Source organism: Macrosteles quadrilineatus, unplaced genomic scaffold (genome assembly GCF_028750875.1).
Source record: "Macrosteles quadrilineatus isolate MER2022 unplaced genomic scaffold, UCM_ALF_1.0 Scaffold_3__2_contigs__length_128488019, whole genome shotgun sequence".
NCBI lineage: Eukaryota > Metazoa > Arthropoda > Insecta > Hemiptera > Cicadellidae > Macrosteles > Macrosteles quadrilineatus.
In genome coordinates this window covers 97,668,397-97,689,159 of record NW_026542596.1, presented here as the reverse complement: position 1 = coordinate 97,689,159, position 20,763 = coordinate 97,668,397, and the positions used below count along the sequence as shown (strand labels likewise).

Genomic DNA, 20,763 nt, shown 5'->3' with positions numbered 1-20,763 from the left:
AATACTAGTATTGAATGTTCTTCAGCCTAAATACTGAATGTTTTCTAATATATACAATGAAATATAGTAAATTAATTCATTTTATCTTAAATGAGCATTCTTTCGTAAGTAATAAAACACGGCCCTATATGACTAATTGACAACATGCCAGTTTGTTTGTTTTTATTTAACCTCAAATTTTGACACGTATGAACTAATGATCGCATAGAGCCAAAAAGGTTCATCTTCAAGGATATTTCACCACAGGTTAACCACTTCTAGCTAAAAAATCCAACTGTACAAAGAAATCACTTAACTTGGAACACATTATTGATTACAGAAAAATAAATTGTACCTAAGCTGTCTTGATGGAGTGAGGCCGCACGAACACAGGTGACGAGAAGAAAAACACAGAGTAAGTACAATGTTCGCCCCATCTTTCTCTTTAACACTGTACTCTATGCACTCTCACTGGTCTTGTTATATACTCTGTGCTAACTGACAAACCGTTCACACGTCGAATGCAAACCGGATCTTAGAAACAGGAGAAAACGTTTGCTAAAATGTGAAAAATGTTAGCGGCCTCAAGAGACTTCATAACAAACACTTCTGTTTGTTTTCTTTGATTTACTTTACGCACGGATACTCCAAAGCAAAACATTTCTAATAGGTTTGCGGTACCAAAAGTTTACATGCTACACATTTAATCTACCATTTACAATGTTGTGTTGGTCCCTAAAAGTTCGTTTACGTGAAATAGTCTCTCAGACGGATCACACTCACAGTAGTTGTTTTCCCATTTATGGCTTACACGAAAAAAAAAATCGAAAATAGTAGTTTTCGTTACTAGTCACCTAAAGTAGGCTTTTTTGGGACGATATCGTGTGAGATTCGATTAAGTCACAAAACAAGCATTTTAGGTTGAGTTACGAACAATATTTTTCATTATATGTCATTTTATATTATAGCAGAAAATAAAAAATATAGCCAAAACCCTTTGATTATAAAAGGGAACGAAACAAACAAAGTTTGTTTGTATATTGTTGAAGCATTTTAAAGGATCAGAACAGCTGATTTGTTTTTGAGATAAGCTTTGACATAACAATATGATTCGAGTCGTAAAAATTTAAGGACTAGTCCGCAAAAAGCTATCTTTAGGGACTCAAAACGATCCGTGACGGCTGTTTTTGAGACAGTGTAATGAAAATTGTATTTTGTATACCACATTGTAAATATACACAAACATACAAAACACGTACATGACGGTATCATTGACTTTGGCTAAAGCAAGAATTACTTCTTTTTTTACTGTAACATGTAATCCTGTTGACGGCTTTCGTGTACGGTTACATAGGTATAAAAATATTGTACAAATAGCATTTATTCACTTAAAAAAGTTTTAAGGTTAGTGAAATGTAAATAAACTAGCTTTGTCCGAGCATCGCAACGGGGTGAAGACACAGACAGTAATATTATAGTTTTTCATCTGCAGAAAACAAATTTTCCACCACTTATACTACAGTAACAAAACCAAACTATTGTACCATTTCATTTGACAAAATTGGAATCAGGTTGTATAATTCAATCTTCAGTAAGACAAGGTAAATATCGTAAATATAAATATTCATGGTTTTCATTTAACTTCCCATGACAACTCGTCAATATTACCAACAAATTCTCGAATCTCATCATATTTGTAAAACATTCAGTATCCAATAGACAATGGTAAAACCTTAGCCTGAAGAGATTTTAAAAACATGAAACGTAGTATAGGTTGGAAGAGGTCATGATCACATTTGTGCAAAATGTCAGCCCAGTAAATACAATGGTTTTCGAGTTTATATATAGTAGTTATCAAAACATAATCCACGTTACAGTTCAGAAACATTGCTTGAAACTTCTTCAGCTGATCCTTATCCAAAATGGCGTGCATAAACTAATACTAGAGGTCGTCCAGTGGTCGAAAACTCGACCAAAAGTATGTAATGTACAGACTTTTATTATTTTCACCCCACGCTGTAAATAAAACATGTGATTTGAATTTCTTCCATTTGTATAGATTTTTTTTATTTCGATGTTATTTCGTCACCAGCATAGCAACCCGTAAAGCTCATTTTATTTTTAAAATTTAAAATTCATAATTTGCCTATTTCATTTTTTTAAAGGGACTCTGCACACCTACAGAAAAATATCTTTCCAACAGTATGCGCAGATTTTCCCTGCGATGCACACGAGTTAAATGCTTCAAAGAAACACGCTTGCCAATTAATATACAGATTATATAAAAATTTGACTTTAGCAGTGAAGTTAGAAATAAAATGGAAAGTTCCACAACCGAGTTGTATTATTGGATAGCTCGAAAACAAGATTACGTCCAGCTATTTTCGTGTCCCAACCGCGTGTAAACAACCATTTTTCAAAGTTGTTTTGATGAAACCACGTTCGACTTTACTTAGTTTTAAAAACCAATATGATGATTGTGTTTATTTTAAATATGTGAAAATATTGTCATTATTTCCTGATTTATGATTTTAAAAGTAGTAAACATTTTAATAGAGAGTTTAAAAATCAGGACATTGCGAGTGTTCTGCTCCATATCAAAATACTGGAACTACTTTACAGCTAGTGGATAGACTTTCCTAAAACATTAGTTAGGTTTAGTAAGTTTATCCAGCATCTGGCTGAAGGTAAGTGTGGTTTATAGCGAAACCCACTCTCTCAACTATTCTGTCCTTCCCAATAAAATGCCAACTTCGTACAACCCGAGCGTGGAAATAAAGCCGGGAAAACTTGGGTGTTACTGGTTACTTTTGTTCTGCTGTCTTTTGTTGCTTTTGAAAATACAAAATTTTTACTACGTTTAATTTAGGTAATAAATAATGAACTATGAAATATGTTAATATATTTTCTGGGTATTTTAGATTATGGACAAGTTAATAACCATTAGGTATAACAGTATAACCAAATGTAATATAACTAATGTATTTAGCTTTATTAATGTTAAGATATTTAGCTGTTTCTTCATTTATTCCTAAGCCTTGTAAATTGTTAATCTTCTATGTTTTATTTCTTGTTTTTTTCCCCTACGTCATTGTTGTTTTTTTACGTTAAAAGAAGGGTGCGAAGAAAGCGCTCAGCGTAAAAAACGCACTGTGAAGTAAGCTCACAGTTAATCCTTTGGAGTTACAATCAGCATTAGTATAGCTTCACCAATGTTAACTTTTTAAATATGTTTACAGTTTAGAGTGCATCGTAAATGTATTTGTTAACTATTTAAATTCTTTCCTTATATACATATTCCTTATATATATGCTCTTCTTCGTGACAGGAGGTCTTTAGGTATGAAACAAGCGTTCATGTTAAAGTATTCTTCGTAATTTTCTACAGTCCTTTTCAGTTTCTCATCTAACTCGACGTAAGTTTCCTTTATATTTTTTCTAGCAATCCAGATCTATCCTCATGTAAATCCTAGATATTCTTCCGCTTCAGTATTTAAACAAAGTATGGCATCTCTAACTTTGGGGTTGTGTCGTCCTCGGTCCTCGTCCAAGAAGATTGTTGATTTTGTTGTGCCAACCTTACAGCACAGACAATATAATACTTTAATGTTTATTCCATTGTCTGTGCTTACAGCGTTTGTGTCACCTAATATAGCAATTCTACAATTCAACAGGAACTTGGCAGAAGTGTCATATCGGCTCAAGAGCATGGCAATATATAGCGCACAAATATATATATATATATATATATATATATATATATATATATATATAGCGCACAAGTGCGCTTTATTCGTTGTGCGCTTTTTTCATATAGGCCTATTCGCTAATCCTGGTTTTGTTACGTCAATCTTTTATTAGATAAAACTACTAATATTTGGGAATTTGTTCAAGTTTAAAACTCCAATCTCTATCTTCTACTTTTGTTGAGGGTCTGGCATCTGTTTATTGCTGAAAGACTGGTTTGTTTCCAGCACCTATTTCAATTTACTGTTATGTGTTTGGATTGTTTATATAATCAAGTTAGTTTGTTGTTTAGTTTTGTGAAGAGCCCAAGCTTATTTCTTGTGTTGTATTAAATCCTAGATTTTGTCATTACAGAATTTAGTTTCTGATTTTCGTTCGTCATAATTCCAGTCTCGCGCTTTCTTACGACGACAAATTGATGACCCAATGACAATCAGACATAATCGATCAAAACATCGAACCAGCAGCATTTGACTTGAAGGCACACTACAAAAACTTTTGCTTGATTGACAAGTTCCACTTTCCTACATCAAACAAAAACTCACCGTCCTTATTTGTTCACGGAGACGGGAAACGCTATCAATAGCAGTTGTCAACGCCACTCGGAGTTATGAAAATGAATCCATTATCAACACCGGGGTGAATCAGGTGGGGGCGGGGGTGGGGGAGGAATCATCCCCCAATATCGACCCACACCCCCTGACAGTGGCGCTGCCAGCGGCGACTGTGCGAAACTCTACAGTCCAATAGGTGCGTTCACTAGCGACTTGTTAGTACAATCAAAATGGTAGCCAAATAGTGAAATTCAAGGCTGAACCGGAACCGATCTTCCTTCTTGTGATTTTTGTGTAATCTTTTATAATTGGTAAGTTTTTTCACCTTTTTCATATCCAATAATAATAATTAAGTTTTATCTTAGTGTAAAGTATTTGTAGTAATTCACCGGTTTATTTATGTGTAATTAGTATTTAGATAAATTTTGTATTTTATTTGAGGAAAACTAAACATCACTGCGCCTAATTAAGTCAAAAATCTACGTTTCCTAAGTTTGGTTACGATGCGTGGTTTGGTTCACCTGTTGATCCATACCGTACCCAGGGTATGGGTTGATGAACCACTCAGTCTGCTTTGCATACAGGTGTGTCATGTAATAAATTGAAATCTATACTTGATTGGGCTGTTTTAAATATCTGGTTTGGTTATAGATCAATATTAACGTTTTCAGAAATAAACTGAATGATATACGAAAATTTGGAACTCGAAGAAGTAATTTTGTTTCTTTAAGCATATACGTTTCCTCTTTTGACTCCTCCGTTTAAGTTAAAAATAAAAAATTAAAAAATATTAATATGAATAAAATGTCACTTCTACCATACTACTGCAAATACATGATTATAAAGTTTTTTATCAATGCATGTTTGAAAGCAGCTCTGAAATAATTGAATTCCAATTTCACAGTAGCGTGTGCATCCACGCATTATGTGTGACAACAGGTAATTAAAAATGCTTATCTGTTTCGTAACGGGCTTACTTTGTTTATGTGGGTTTTATGGCGATAAATTAACGTTTAGTTTGATTAAATGATATTAGATAGATAAAACTGCGATCATTTAACTAATATATTTTTAGTTTCTGGGTAGCTTTGAATTGATTCACCATTTTTGATTTTGAATTTTGTTCATACCTGTCCTGTAGCACAAATCTTCATGTAGTGTTAGAAGAGGGGGAGGTTTAAAAACTTTGAATTCCGATTTTTTAAAGATTTTATGTTAAAATAGAATAAATTCAAAACTATACCGATTACAGCGTATACGGGATTTTTATATTAAGATATTGATGAAATCTCCAAATTGCGAAGCTTATCACAGAATTTTAAATTATAGATGTACTGTCTTTATATCCCTAAAATATCTGTGTATGTATTTGCTTATAAATTTTACAAAGGATTTAAAATTTTGATTACAGTAAGTAGCTAAATATCAACACCAAAAGTTATTATACATATACGGGATCATTTGCACCCTACCTTCAGCAATGATATCAATTTTTATCTCCCAGAAGATGTCTACATGACGTTACTATTGTTACATTTTGTACAGAAAATGAAAATACAGAAAGTGTTGTCTGTGTAGCTGAGTGGTTATAGTGCTCGCCTTCAATTCTAAAGGTCGCTGGTTCGATTCCAAGTGATCATCACCATACCCAGATGTCATTTGTTAATTAACTATCTATTAATCATAGACCTACTATAAAAAAAAAAAAAAAAACCATTAACAAGACCAGATTTCCTTAGGACCTTTAAAAAAAATTAAAAATGCCACTAGAATAGCGTGGACAAAAAAAGGAGTTGGAACATTTTAAACACACCCCCACCGCAGCAAACCTTCAGACAAAGCGAATCAAATATTTTCCCTTAAGTAGTCAGATTTATTCCCTATTCAAATAACATTAATTTTGAGTACTTGGGTTTGCTGCCATAGGGAGAGTAAGAGCGTGTCTTTTTATCGAAATGTTTACAGCTTAGTTTGAAATAAGGGAAATTGCCACATTTTATCAAACTATATCCATAATCTAGCAATCTACAACATTTTACTTGCTATTCTTAAGAATAACATAAACATTTTAAATTAATTTTTAATCAATTAATCAAATAATTTTTCTCCGTTATCATTTGGCGGATGGTAACGTTTCGATATACTTAATTATTTGTTTTTGTGCTTTATAAAATGGTTCAGAAAGACATTGCAAAGTTATATGTTTCACAGGCAAAAAATTGGAAACCCTATTTCTACTTTAAAAACCCCACATAGAACCCCGTTCCAATAGCCAGATCATGCTGGTTCGCAAACTCGTTCGAATAAACGTAGGTTTACACGTTTTTGGTATACAGGATGTTGTTTTTGGCCTCTGGAGACATCTAAACGAAAAAGTATATCGGTCCCGGGGCTAAGTCTTATTATGAGACCTACGGTAATAGCTTATTTCCAATAAGTGAAATTCACTAATAAGGTGGTGGAAACCGTAAGATTAAATTTGATGAAAGAGCTTAACAACTAACATGATTCTGTTATTGGCAACAGTTTGACAAATCTACTTGTTTTGCTCGTCTCAGTTTACGTCAGTTCCAGTTGTAAACATCACATACATTACGTTCCAAAACTATAATGTTGTTGTAAAAAATAATAAACTAACTTACATTGTTATTTTTCAACCTTGTAAAACTTATTTAAGCTTCTTTTCGCTATAACCGTCTATATAATTTGATGAATGTATTTAATACGTATAATTGGTGTTCGTCGTATTATGTATTTATGTGATATCTCTAAGTTTTAAATTAGATTTACTATTTTATTACTGACACATCCCCTTTAATATTTGTAGATAAAATATAGATCGTAAAGGTACATAAGATTTTGTTCTTAAATCCTTATTATTCCGATGGTTTAAATCTGCGACAGTATTGATATTTACTCCAATAGAAATTCCTTGAATAAAGATCTTGATTAAAAAAGAAAATAATTTTAAGTCCCGTCACATTTGATAATCCTTATCCTAACATTTAAACCTTAGCACACTGGTTCAATCGTCCATGTAGTACGTATACTATTTTCTCATTGTTGTTAAATAATGAACAACAGGGTGATTTCAGATCCTGTGGTATTCGATCTTTCCCACCGTTCCTGAACAATTAATCCTAAGCCTCTAGAGACTTAAGTTAAACAAACTAATTGATGAGTTCAGAGAAGTCATTACATAGATACCCCTCACCATTTTGAATACTCTTTCCGAGTCATTTGTAAAGTTAAAATGCAAGAGTCTCATAATTACTCCGAATGATTAACAAAACTAAACGCAAATCATTTGTGAACATTTAGTCAAAAGTCTTTCATAACAAGTTGATGCTGAAACTGAAATAGATAAATAGTTTAAGTAATTATTTCTTGAGGAACTCATTCGAGCGAATTTGAGATAGGCTAGTATTAAAAAAATCAAACTGATTTTTTTTAAATTTGTTTAGTCAAAATGATATCTTCATGACATGAAATTGGGTTTTTTTTTATAAGAAACAATGTACACAAGCCCTCTTTATTTATCCTAAATGAATTTTCTAATACTATAGTGGTCATTAAGCCTGGATAATATCATGGCTTATTAAGAATTTTTTTACCACACTATGATGTTTTTAGCTGTTTTATATACGTTAATTTGTGGCTGAAAGTTACTACGTTTTGCTGGCCATGCCAGCTGTCAAAGTCATTTGGGGACCGAGCAGGTTTTTACATCCCTAAAAACATGAATGCATATTAAATACACAATCGGTATCCATATCATTGCAATAGAATTGTGTTATTGTCACCGTTGCCTAGCAACTATTTATTATTATTTTTGCTGATTCCTCGAATATTATTTCTTCACGTAACCTTAAAGTTGTAGTTGTGTTGACTATCAGTGTGCATTATTATTGTGGTGAATAGTGGTAATAGGGTATAGTGTGGTGAAAAATAGCGTTCGTACCATGGACCGAAATTTTTTCGGCCCTAGGTACAATATACACTATTAAAGTTCTATTATTTATCAGTGTTTTAAAAAGGTTAATTTTCGTTGAAATAAACTTGCCACACTGAAATGAGGAACGAATTAAGAATCGTTGTTCTATGTGAAAGGGCGCGTTTGCAGTCACACTGCGACCATAAAATGTCACATTCAAGGGGTAGACATCAGCCGCTGGCATTTCTACCCTTTCTCCACCACCACCCCTACAACTACTACTAACTACTTTACTACTAACTACTTTTTTTAGTAGGCCTACTCACTACCAATATCTCCGACCACAATCATATTAGGCATGCTCGCCCTTCATTGCCACTGCTACTGGTTTACCGTGTGTCTATAGTAATTTACTTCTAAGGGATTTGAATTTTAGTGGTAATACACAATAAATACGCATAACAAAATCGCTGGAAAATACCTCGAGGTGTAAAGATTCAAGTGAATTTATATTCTTAGTTATCAGTTTAAGGTTTGGTGTGGGATCCTCCTGAAGCATGTTATTTAATTTTGTTTACTTTTATTTGATTATAAAATAAAGAAGATGTTATCTTTTCGAATGTACTTTTTTCGTTCTATGTGAACAAAATAGACAACGCATACCATTAAACCGACTGTGCTGTAATACCACACAAAGATGGACTATGAACATGACCAACATAATATAGACCATTTTAAACCCCTAAAATCCTTCGGGATACGTTCAGTCGTTGATCAGGTTTTCCTGGAAGTGATTTTGAAAGTAAACAGTGGTCGTTTACTCTCAGAAAAAATCACCATTTCTAAAAAATTTACACTATTTTTATTTTATCAGAATTAAATAGCTATTTATTTGATTTTACTTGTACTCTACAGTTAGTTAAATCAAAGATTGCACATGCTAAAATTAACATATCCACTTTAACTGAAAAATTAGTCAACCTTTATAATTATCTTTCTTATTTAATTAACTCTTTGTTATCTTTATACATCATTGTGGATCAGCCAAAGACAATTTTTTGAAAAAAATTTTCCACCCAGTTTATGTAGAGGATGATTCGTTGTAGGATTTGTATATTATTTAACCAATCTCCAATCTAAATCCAATAACCCATGTATGAACATGTGCCCAGGGTTAGACCCATTCGTCCTTCAATAATATAGGGAACCAAAGAGTGGTTCACTAATTGTAAATCTACCATATTATAACAAAGACACTCACATTAAAACAGACTTAAGCTCTAAAATGGAATAAGAAGTCTACTTCTCTTGTACTATGAGAAATCACACAGAACTTTATTTTATGTTATCAATTATTTGTATGAGAGTTCATTATTATGACTTTCTTGAGCTTGTATAGTAAACAAAAGATGTGTTTTGCACATGAGTTTCGGCGACTTATTTCTCTTTTGCCACCTCACCATTAGCTACGAAGTACGAAGCAATACCCGCCTTCATACCACAACCTCTACTACTCATTACCACCATCCCCTACCCCAATCACTCATCACATACTCATGACAATGAGTCTCATCGTAAACAAATTAGACCACCAGCTGTGGCCCCGCATTGATCGAACCCTCCGACAGGGCGCGTTTGATGGCGGCCTTCTTTGAGGGGTTTTAAATTTTAAATATCCGTTCGTCTGAGGCGCATCGCTGCGTCTTTTAATTCAAGGAATCCACTGCAACATTTAATGTTTACTTACTACAATATGTTAATACTTGAGTACGTTGACTGAACAAATCGGATTGAATGCGTCAATTGTTATTTACAAAAAAAAACATTTAATTTAAATTTACATAATATTTTATTTTGAGTGGTAAATGTTGCACTGACGTTAAGTCCCCCAGAATGTATGGTTTTTTACAAGGGAGTCGAATGCTCATGTAAACCATAATAAACATAACCCCTTACAGATTTATCATCCTAATAGAACATCTTAAGACAATTTTGGGGTAACTGTATTGTTTATGTGTAAGTTTTTTAATTGTGTGTTTTTGGTCACTCTTTTTTTAACTATTTCAACCAAATAAGACTATCGACCTTGTTTAAAATATCCCCTCTGGTTTTCTTCTGGTGTTTTAACACACTCACTCCCGGGTGGAGAGAGACCTTACATACAGAGGAGTGTGACGGCTGGGACTGAACCTGTTAACCAAAGATTAAAGCTGTGATCTTAACTTTACTTTAATTTACATCAGCGCAGTCTAACGGTTACCATATACCTGGAACAGGAAACAGATTTTACAGGATGAGAAGTCTCCTTACACCGTTTAAAGTCAACTGGTTTAAACATTAATTTAATCCGCACTAAATACTATTTCTGCTCATAAATGTAATTTAAACTACATTACCTGCAAAAGATATGACTCCAAATGGTAAAATTAAAATAATATCATGAACTTCAAAAAGAGTATTTACTATGTACGTTTCAATTTAAAAGGTATTCATTGTGTTGGCACCCTGGGTGGTGATAAGTTGTGGAGCAATGGGGAGTTGGGAACGGGACGATTGGCACACATTTTTGGATCTTCTGCCCATGGCAGTATTGGCACAATCATTTGAGCGGAATAAGTAGGGTCAACTCGCCTGATTGGAAAAGGCACGATTGGCACAACCGCTCGACCAGGTAAACGCCATCGAACGAGGGAAAACGGGAAGTTTAAAATTCCCCGTCAACTCTGCTACGACAGTCATTTGCCGGTACAGTAATAAGTTTGGGGTCCACCATGCACATTGGGAGGGTATCGAAGGCATTTAGGGGATGAAGTTAACTACTTCACACGTCGTTGGTCTTAAACGTGGAGTTGTTTAACACGTTAAAGTGGAAAATCAATGTGTTTCGTCTTTGGATTTCTGTGGATGATTTTATAACACATAACCAAAATACTCACGATGCAGCAAATCGTTAGAAAAAAAATATGTTATTGATTATTTGAGATTTTATTCATTATAATGGTAGACGTTTTACATTTAAATTCGCATCTATCAATAGTATTGGCTAGTGAGGACTTAACATCTACTGATTCGAAAAATACTAATGCTATCATGTTGATTGAATTCAAAAGCCCACGATGAAATTTAAAACACATTTGCTGTTGGTGTAGCAATGAAGATCCAAAAGCAAGCAAACTTGAGTAAATTTGATTGTGTATAAGGAAAACGTGGAGAAAATGGACTTTCATTAGCGTTTTGAATATCTCAGTGCATTGGTAAGTGTATAGTCAAAATTAATACAAACAAATAATCACACCTGATTTTAAATAAGACTAGCTGAACCCGGCAGACGTTGTCTTGCTTTTGACTATTTATAATCCCGCGGGCTTTGCCCCGTTTAACTTCTTAATTTTCAAGATGATCTCGTTCGCATGGCTCAATCACGTCCTGGTTGAAGTTCGTTCGCTACGCTCACTCACCTTTAGGTTGGAGCTCGTTCGCTACGCTCACTCACCTTTAGGTTGGAGCTCGTTCGCTGCGCTCACTTGCCTTCAGGTTAGCTCGTTCGCTACGCTAACTCGCCTCCAGGTTGAAGTTCGTTCGCTACGCTCACTCACCTTTTGGTTGCAAATTAGCTGTTGTCATAAATGTAAAAGAAATAATAGTGCTGCACCCTGTTGGTAATCCTTGTAACTTTAATGCTATTGAACATCATAGAACAGAACCAACTTGTTTAATTGAAACAGCTGTTAAGATTCATTAATTCCATTTCTCATAAGGTTAACATGGGAAACTCCAGAGCCACTGGGGCGGAGCCGATTGGACGGATCACGAAATTGATGGTGTATAAACCTATTCCATGACATTCTACACGTATGTACCAAGTTTCGTGGCAATTGGTTCAGCGGTGTCTGAGTTTATCACTGCCAAACAAACAAACAAACAAACAAATATATATACAAACATCCTCTTTTATACTTGTAGATAACTAGCTGAACCCGGCAGACGTTGTCTTGCCTTAGCCATATTTCACTGTGTTAAGATAGAGACCTCTAGCTGTAACCCGCGGGCTTTGCCCCTGTTTAACTTCTTAATTTTCAAGATGATCTCGTTCGCATGGCTCAATCACGTCCTGGTTGAATAAGTACAGCTGAGGTATTTTTATCCCTACATGGAAAGTTCCCTTCAAAAAGGAATTTCGACCTTAAAGGGCAATTTATTTAGTTTTGCGCAAGGTTTCTCGTCATGACGAACATTTTCGGTACAGTATATGGTTTATAGGGGTGTGACTTGTAGTTTTCTCAAAAGTGCATGGGTACTTTGGGATTTATATGGCAATTGTCTAAAATTTTTAAAAAATTTGGACTTTTTCAAGATTTTTTGTGCATAAGGAAATATTAATACGTATGTGTTTAAATTTAGAACGAACCGAGGGGCTGTCGAGACAGTATACTGTAGTCCGGGATCAAGTGTTAATCATACTGGATATTGTAATAATTACTTCTCCAAATAGAAATTAAAAAATTTAATACTATTGAAAACCGTACAAACCACCTTACTGGTTCTTTATAAAATAGGGCACAAGAAACGATACTATAAACTACTTAGTGTTGATATACTAAAATCACTTGCATGAACGGTTACTTACCTTTGATTATATTCTACATCCAGTAAAGTTAATACAGTATTCAAAGGTAAGGTATTAACTGATATAAACGAAACACAGCAATAACATATCAAATATGTAATAATGTCTTGAAAACTTGTAAACGTCTTGTAATAATGTATAGATTACGAGAAAAATTACAAATGCATTGTAACAAACCCGATAATACTAAATAGTGAACGTGAACCTGAGTATAAAATAGTTTTAAGAGAAGGATGAAAACCCAGGGATGCATTTTTAAACTGCTCTCGGTGCAGAAAATGGAATTCCTACACCATCAATAACTAATAGAATTCCTTCTAATCATTAAAAATGTGTAAAGTCTCTAATTTCATTTTTTTTTTATTTGGATTTTTAGTTTTGGGATATTTTATATTCAAGATGCATGATCAAAAATATACATATTTACAAGTAAAAATAAGTAATTTCTGTAGTTTTTTGCCTCTTGAACACAAATTTAATTTAACATTATTTTAACCTCTAGTATTAAAAACAGAAAATAATAATATAATGGTAATTTTCCTTGCAATTCAATTCGTCTGTTTGGGAAATGAATCAATTTAAAAGTCACTTAATTCTACATGTAGTTCACTGAAATAAATACATTGACCTTAGCTAAAAACACAAAAACTCTGCAAGGAAACCCATTACAATTACAATTTAAAAAAAACTAATATGGACGTCTCTAAGGATTTGAAATTTCAAATAATAGTAGTCTAACATTCCCTATGAGTTATAGTTTATGGATAAATCTTACATTATGCATGCCTTAAAGTTTGTCATCAAGATAATGATTTATAATGTTTATTAGTTGTTAAAAGCGATAATTAGATGAAACTGGGCTTGGACTCACTTTATATTTACATTAAATATCGTTCTCATGAATTATTATTTAAATACGGTATATATTTTAAATGTCTGCCGCTAAAGCATAGTTTTAAATATTGGGTGGCAGTAGTTTACGAAATATTTTAATATCCGTCTTATCCCTCCCCATCTCATTTTATGTGTACAGTATGAGCAAACCCTTGGTAGTACAAGTAGGGACGGGTTCAGAAAAATGGGTATGCAGTGAACTATCACCTTTTGCATGCATTGCCGGGTCTCAAATATTTGGAATGAATGTGATGATAATGGGCCAAAAAACCACACATAAATTAAATAGCCTAATTTTTGGTAAAGAAATAATTTACCCATTAATTTTACCTTCGTCAAACAATATTTTCATCAAGCTGTCCAGAACACATAATTCGAAATATTAATTTCGCAAATGGTTTTCCATCGTAGCGTCGGGGCTCTGTCACACTTACTCGATTAGTTTTTCACGTCAAGATAAGAGGTGGGGGAGGGGGGGGGGTGTATCAAGGGAGTGTGGAAAATTAACTAAGAATACCAGACTGCTCTTCGCTACCTCATCTGCGGTAAATTAGCGAATTGTGCGGTGTAGAAAAGCTGCTTAGAGCAAATATATTTTGAGAATAAGATGCTTCTTTAAATATTCCTTCATGTGAAACTGGTATACCTTGTGTGTGCTTCATTAGTTAACAAATTATTGTATGTTTTTAGCGGCTTGTTTGTTAACATGCAGGGTGTCCATAAAAAACGTGTCAGGACTTTGAGAAATGAATCTTCAAAATGAATATTTACCCAGTTATCCGCCATTCTGTTTTTTATACAAAAATATTTTATCTGTGAAGTTTTTCATTTGATGATTATGACATGTGGTAACCATGTTAACATACACAAGACCTATTGTAGAAAAAATAAAAAAGTTGTTCCGATTGTAAATTTCAAAAAGGCGGCTGTTTAAATTTTTGTAACTCAAATAACTCAAAAACTGAAATATTACGTTTTTTGTGTGAAAATAAGAAGTCGGGGAACCCTTAATTTTGCCTGGTCTTACAGCTAAAAAAGGTTCTATTTCAGTTATTTGTCGTCCGATTTTTTTTATCTTGGTTACCAAATTTCATAATCATCAAATTAAAAACTTCACAGATAAAAATATTTTTGTATAAAAAACAAAACGGCGGGTAACTAGATAAATATGCAATTTCGGACATACCTTCACATAAACTATTGTCTTCCTTTTAGTATGGGGATTCATTCCTCAAAGTCCTGAAACATTTTTTATGGACAAACTGTATAAGTTAACATTACTTTTAAGTTCAGTTTGCCCAAACTAAACAAGTAAACAAAATTCAAAAATTGTTCAAAAACATTTACAAATAACACGTAAAATACCAAACCAGAACTATTTCATCAATTAAACACAAAATAATTTTAATCATAGCAGACTGTTAATTTCAACAGTATGACAGTTGGTGGTTTTCCGTTACTCCTATTTGTTGAAAAAAAACATTGAAATTACAGCTTTGAACAATCAAGTTGTAGTGTGTGACTTATTGGCATTGTACTAAAGTTTAATAAACGGTATCATCAATCTGACCCATACTTTCTCCCATTCTCTTGTTAACAACCTTAATCATGGGTAAGCCGTGGGACTATGATTTTGTATAGGGAAAATCACACAAGTTTCAATAACTTTTGAACTATAATTTTTGCAGCAATGGGGGTTGCACTATTCGGTTTAGAATTATAAGGACCATAACATAATAATTTTAATCAAAACCGGTTTTTTCCAATCCAATCCAACTTTTTATGGGTTTTTATGGGATGTTAACATATGTTACAATAGCTTTGACCCGTAAATTTTTAAGCAATGGGAGTTGTATCTTTTTTGAAGGCCTATAACACATCGTTTTATCAAAATCGTTAGGGCCATTTTCCAGAAAATCGATTTTTAGATTATTTTATGGGGGTTTTTTGTGAAAATCCCCAAAATCTAAATTTCAAAGAAAATATAAAAAAAGGCCTGGAGATAGCCTACTAATATCGAATTTAATCAAAATCGGATTGAAAGGGTTGTCTGTAGTTCTGTACACGGACAGACATCACTTTCAAGGGGACTCAAAATTCAAACTCGAAATTTTTGACGTAATCAATACTTTTTCCATAATATACTTACTACGGTATAGGGAGAGAAAGTAAAAATGAACAAACCCTCGATATTTGTTGCGAATGTAACATATTGAAACGTGAACGTTGGGGAAGTTAATCGACTGGCATCAGTCTTCTGAGCGCTTTCTAAATTGTCCATAGCGTATACGTTGGTTTCGGTACGGTTGAATAAAAGTGTTCAACAGATGTAGGTGATCTATAAGAATCCGTTCAACAAAAATAAGCATACCACACTAAATTGTATATGAAAAATCATGGATACAGTATGACTCTACTTTGTATCCTAAGGCATGTGCATCGCAGGAAACATCTACCCATTCTGTTAGAAAGATATTTGCCTGTAGATGTGCGAAATCCATTTATAAATTAAAACAGGCTAAAAAATAAGGATAACCATCAATTTAAAAAAAAATTACATTGGTCTTATGGGTTGCTGTTTTGGTAACGAAATAACAATGAAATATAAACAGAAATCAAAACAAATGGAAATTCCAATCCCATGTTTTAATTACAGCGTGGGGTGAAAATAGAAAAGTTTGCACAGTATTTTTGGTCAAGTTTTTGACCACGGGATGACCTCTAGTTTAAATAAAATGGTTAGCTATATCATGTTGCTATAGGCCTACCCATTCTCTCTATTGGCGTAAGGACTTCAAAGATTGTTTTTTATCTACATTAGGAAACTATTACAATGCAATAATTGAATGTATGAAAAAGGATGAACACATGGTTTTAACACTCCTCATAAGTAAATTTAAATTAATTTTAATTATTCATTTTTTCTCTAGTTCAATCAGATGAAGAGAAGAAGAAAATTAATAACTTAATCCTATATTCTTATATGAGCAATGTTTGCTTTGTCTGTATGTATGCTTGTATGTATGTTGCATAAAGATCTCGAAAATGGTGTCAACGATTTACTTCAAATATTGCAAATATTTTATTTCTGGCCTAATAACTTGTTTCATGCAGTTCAAACTCCCAACAAATATCTAATTACGTTGAAAATGTTAAATGAAAGTAAAAAATGTTTATCAGTGAGCCAAATGGGTACTTTGACAACGAAATAACAACGAAAATCGTAAACATAAACAGAAGAAAATAAATAAATATAACAGCTGATTATAAAAAAACCCTTAAACCAAAGAGGTTTTTAATTTATGATTGGAGGACAGTGAGGTAGTAATCCGGTGGTCCAGCTGATTTTATTGGGTTGAAAAACCAACACTCGGTCCTCCTGGTACTTAAACAATAAACCTAAGTATATATTGCGTACAATAGAAAACAAAGTCACACCTACTATTGGTTAAACGAATTCACAGTTTACATAATTTTCAAGGGTATAATTATAATCAGAGTGTAGCAGGGTAAAATTGGTAACAGCTGAAGTTTGAAAAAAGTAAACGTATATTGAAGGAATTTTAAGAAGGTTTATGTAGTCTCTCTTATTTATTTGGAAATTAATCGATATTTACGTACTTTCAAAAAGTTTTACCAACGAATCAGCTCATATTTTGTGTAGTTGTCATTTATTGCTAAAAAAAATACATTTGAAAATCACCATTTGCATTTTTTTGTATTCGTTGTAAGAATGAATTTTTGTTTTATACCAGTGCCAACATATGTCTAAACATTCCCTTATGTATTAGGATACTAACCGTATATCCCATCGCTATGAAACGAAGAAGTAAAACATGCTTATGCTTTAAAACTTATATGAATATTTTTTTAACAATATACTTTTCCATCATTCTGTTGCGAAGCTACTACTACTACTTTAGTTTTGAACTATACCGGTTAAACCCTAAATTTATTTACCAAATTTAAAAAGTATACGTTTAGAGGAACTATTTCTGTCTCTAGATAAAATGGCAGTATCAGGTATCTGGGGCTGTCAAGAGCTTGAAACTTAGTTATTTCTACACCTCTCCTTTTCTTTCACATTTTGTTTTCGTATTACTGTACATGCTGTCCTACTAAGAATTCTAAAAATTGTTCATAAAGTCTTAATAAATAACTGATCTTAGTCAGTAACATAGCTGTGCACTCTTAGACGCGCATTTTTCGTTTATATTAAATAAATAAAAAAATATAATTGGGTTAAAATTCATATTGATAGCATCCTCTTTTGATAATAATAATGGAGTGATATAAGTTTATTTTAACTTATTATCTTTTCGACAAATATGATCTTTAAGGATAAAATTGGAACTAAGCCAATGGGGCAGAGCCCAAGGGACTTTTTCACAAATTTAAGGTCAGTTTGCAAATCTTCGTGATACACTCCAATGAGACGTGAATGGCCAAAATTGGTTAAGAAATGGCGGAGAGGTTCAAAGGACAAATTTCGTGTTGGCTTATTCATTATATAGAATAAGTAGATTTGCTTTTAGACAAAACATAATACGGGCCTGTAAAGATACCCTTAAAAATATGATTTAATTTGTGTTTTAGCGAATTTCCCTATAGGGAAGTAGCTATTACCGTAGGTGGCACGGTAAGACCTAGACCCGGGACTGATTTACTTTTTCATTTTGATGTCCCCAGAGGCCAAAAACACCATTCGTTCAAATTTTTATATATGTATATATATATATAGACTTATATATATATATATATATATATATACGTCCGTGAACGCGATAACTTGAGTAATTTTTGTCCGATTTTGATGAAATTTGGTTTAAAGGTGTAAAGCGGGATAAACTTGAATGAGTTCGCGAACCAGCACGATCGGACCATGGGAACGGAGATTTACGGGGGGTTTTATGGGGTAAAAATTGTTTTTTCTCACTTTTGACCCTCAAAACACAAAATTTCCCGATTTCTCTTTAGACCTTTTTAAAGAGCTTAAAAAAACAAATAATTTAGTATGTAAAAGTATTTTTGTTCGATTGTTAGTAACGGAGAAAATTAAAAAAATTGTAAATTTAAAATTCCCATGTTATTCTTATGGAGAATATTGTTAAATGTTGTAGTATGCTTGTTTATGGATATATTTTGATCAAACTTGGCAAATTTATTTATTTTGTACTAAGCTATCAATATTTTACTCAAAAACACACTTTATTAGTTTCCTTGTAGCAGCAAACCTTGGTACTCGTTAAACCTAATGTTATTAAAATATATTTAACTGAAAATCAATTCAGACAAATGGAAATTCGCTTAGTCGGCAGGTTTGCTGCGGCGGGGGTATTTTTTTTTTTAATTTCTCAATCCTGCTACCTTTCCCAACACTAGTTTATTAAAACGTTTTTATTAGCTCGCTTTTTTGTCCGGTACAAATTTTGAAATCAATTTTATACTAACTTCCCGACGAGCTAGAGGCTTGAAACTTGGAACATAGCTCACAAATGGAAGACAATGCAATATTATATCATTTAATTTTCATATTTTCCTTGGGCTACGCCCCATTGGCTTGTTTTTATTAAATCGCTTTCTTGCAAATTTTGATACTTCCCGATGAGCTAGAGACTTGAAATTTGAAACATAGCTCATAAATGGATGACAATGCAATATTATATCATTTTCAAATTGTCCTTGGACTACGCCCCATGGGCTTGTTTTTATTAGCTCGCTTTCCTACAAATTTTGATATCAATTTTAAACGAAGTTCCCGATGAGCTAGAGACTTGAAACTTGAAATATAGCTCACAAATGGATGACAATGCAATATTATATCATTTAATTTTCATATTTCCCTTGGGCTACGCCCCTTTGGCTTCCAAATCTTCCATGTTTACATTTTAAAATAATGTAAACATATAAATTAATTTAAGTCAGCTGTAAATACTTAAATTTGACAGTTAGAAGAGCAGAGGTTAAGAGGTACAGGTTCTGCTCCCGAGATATTCTAAAAATATAAAACAATAATTTCAAAGTAAAGATAAAACATCTGATTACAGATAATAAGGTTTTGGGTTTTTGTTATGTATTAAGAGGCTATATAAAATAGATTTAACATATTTACACATTAAAGACAAAAAACTAGAAAATAATTTATAAATAAAAATACTTTTTTAAAAATTCCACGTTTTTAAACGCTCTAAAAAGTATAAAATAATTTATAAAATGTTGAGAGAATAAATACTTGTAAGATTTAAAACGAAAAACGTGGGGCGCATGCAATAGATCATAATAGTTCAATAGGTGAAGTTAATTGCAAATCAGCATGCGCCCCACGTTTTTCGTTTTAAATCTTACAAGTATTTATTCTCTCAACAATTTATAAATTATTTTATACTTTTTAGTGCGTTTAAAAACGTGGCATTTTTAAAAAGTATTTTTATTTATAAATTATTTTCTATTTTCAAAGCTATTAACTGTCCCATATAACATCCTTTAATTACATTGGACGTATTGCCCTCTTTTCAGGGTTGTTTTACAGACTAACAGCTTAATAACATTGTTTTACCATGAGCAGTATCTGGATTAATTGCGTTTTAGCTGTTATTTATTTATGAAACCCAATCGATTTAAGTCTGTTTGCAACTGGACTTTTGAAACTTTAATTCTAAAGTTATGTATTAAATGGTGTCACGCGACTTGAACTAATTTCTTCAATTCGACTATAAGTAGCTGGGGACCGAGCCAAGACTATTTCACTGTTAAAACCAAAGTTTGCTAAATATTTCCTCAGTACTTCGGGGATTAAGTTTTGGTAGGTGAGCAAAGTAAAATAATTAATCAGTATTTGATCGGAACTATTTTCACATATATCAAGAAATCTTCAGCGTAATTTTTGCTCAATAGTGACAACTGATTTTCCCTTTGTACTGTATTTTGTAATTTGCTTGTTGATGGCTTGTTATGAACACGTGTTACAATTTTTTTTTACCTTTTCCTTGTAATTTTGTTCAACCAATATGGTTACTTGGCAACTCATAA

At 32.9% G+C, this 20,763-nt stretch overlaps 1 protein-coding gene across 1 annotated transcript in view; it reads left to right on the top strand.

Moving 5' to 3' along the window:
- The first annotated feature begins 4,486 nt into the window (after positions 1-4,486).
- Positions 4,487-20,763, top strand: part of LOC128990134 (synaptotagmin-12-like) — a 42,875-nt gene continuing 26,598 nt past the window's right edge. Inside the window, exon 1 of the mRNA XM_054412397.1 lies at positions 4,487-4,590. The gene's annotated coding sequence lies outside the window, so the exon portion shown is untranslated. The remainder of the gene's footprint in view (positions 4,591-20,763) is intronic.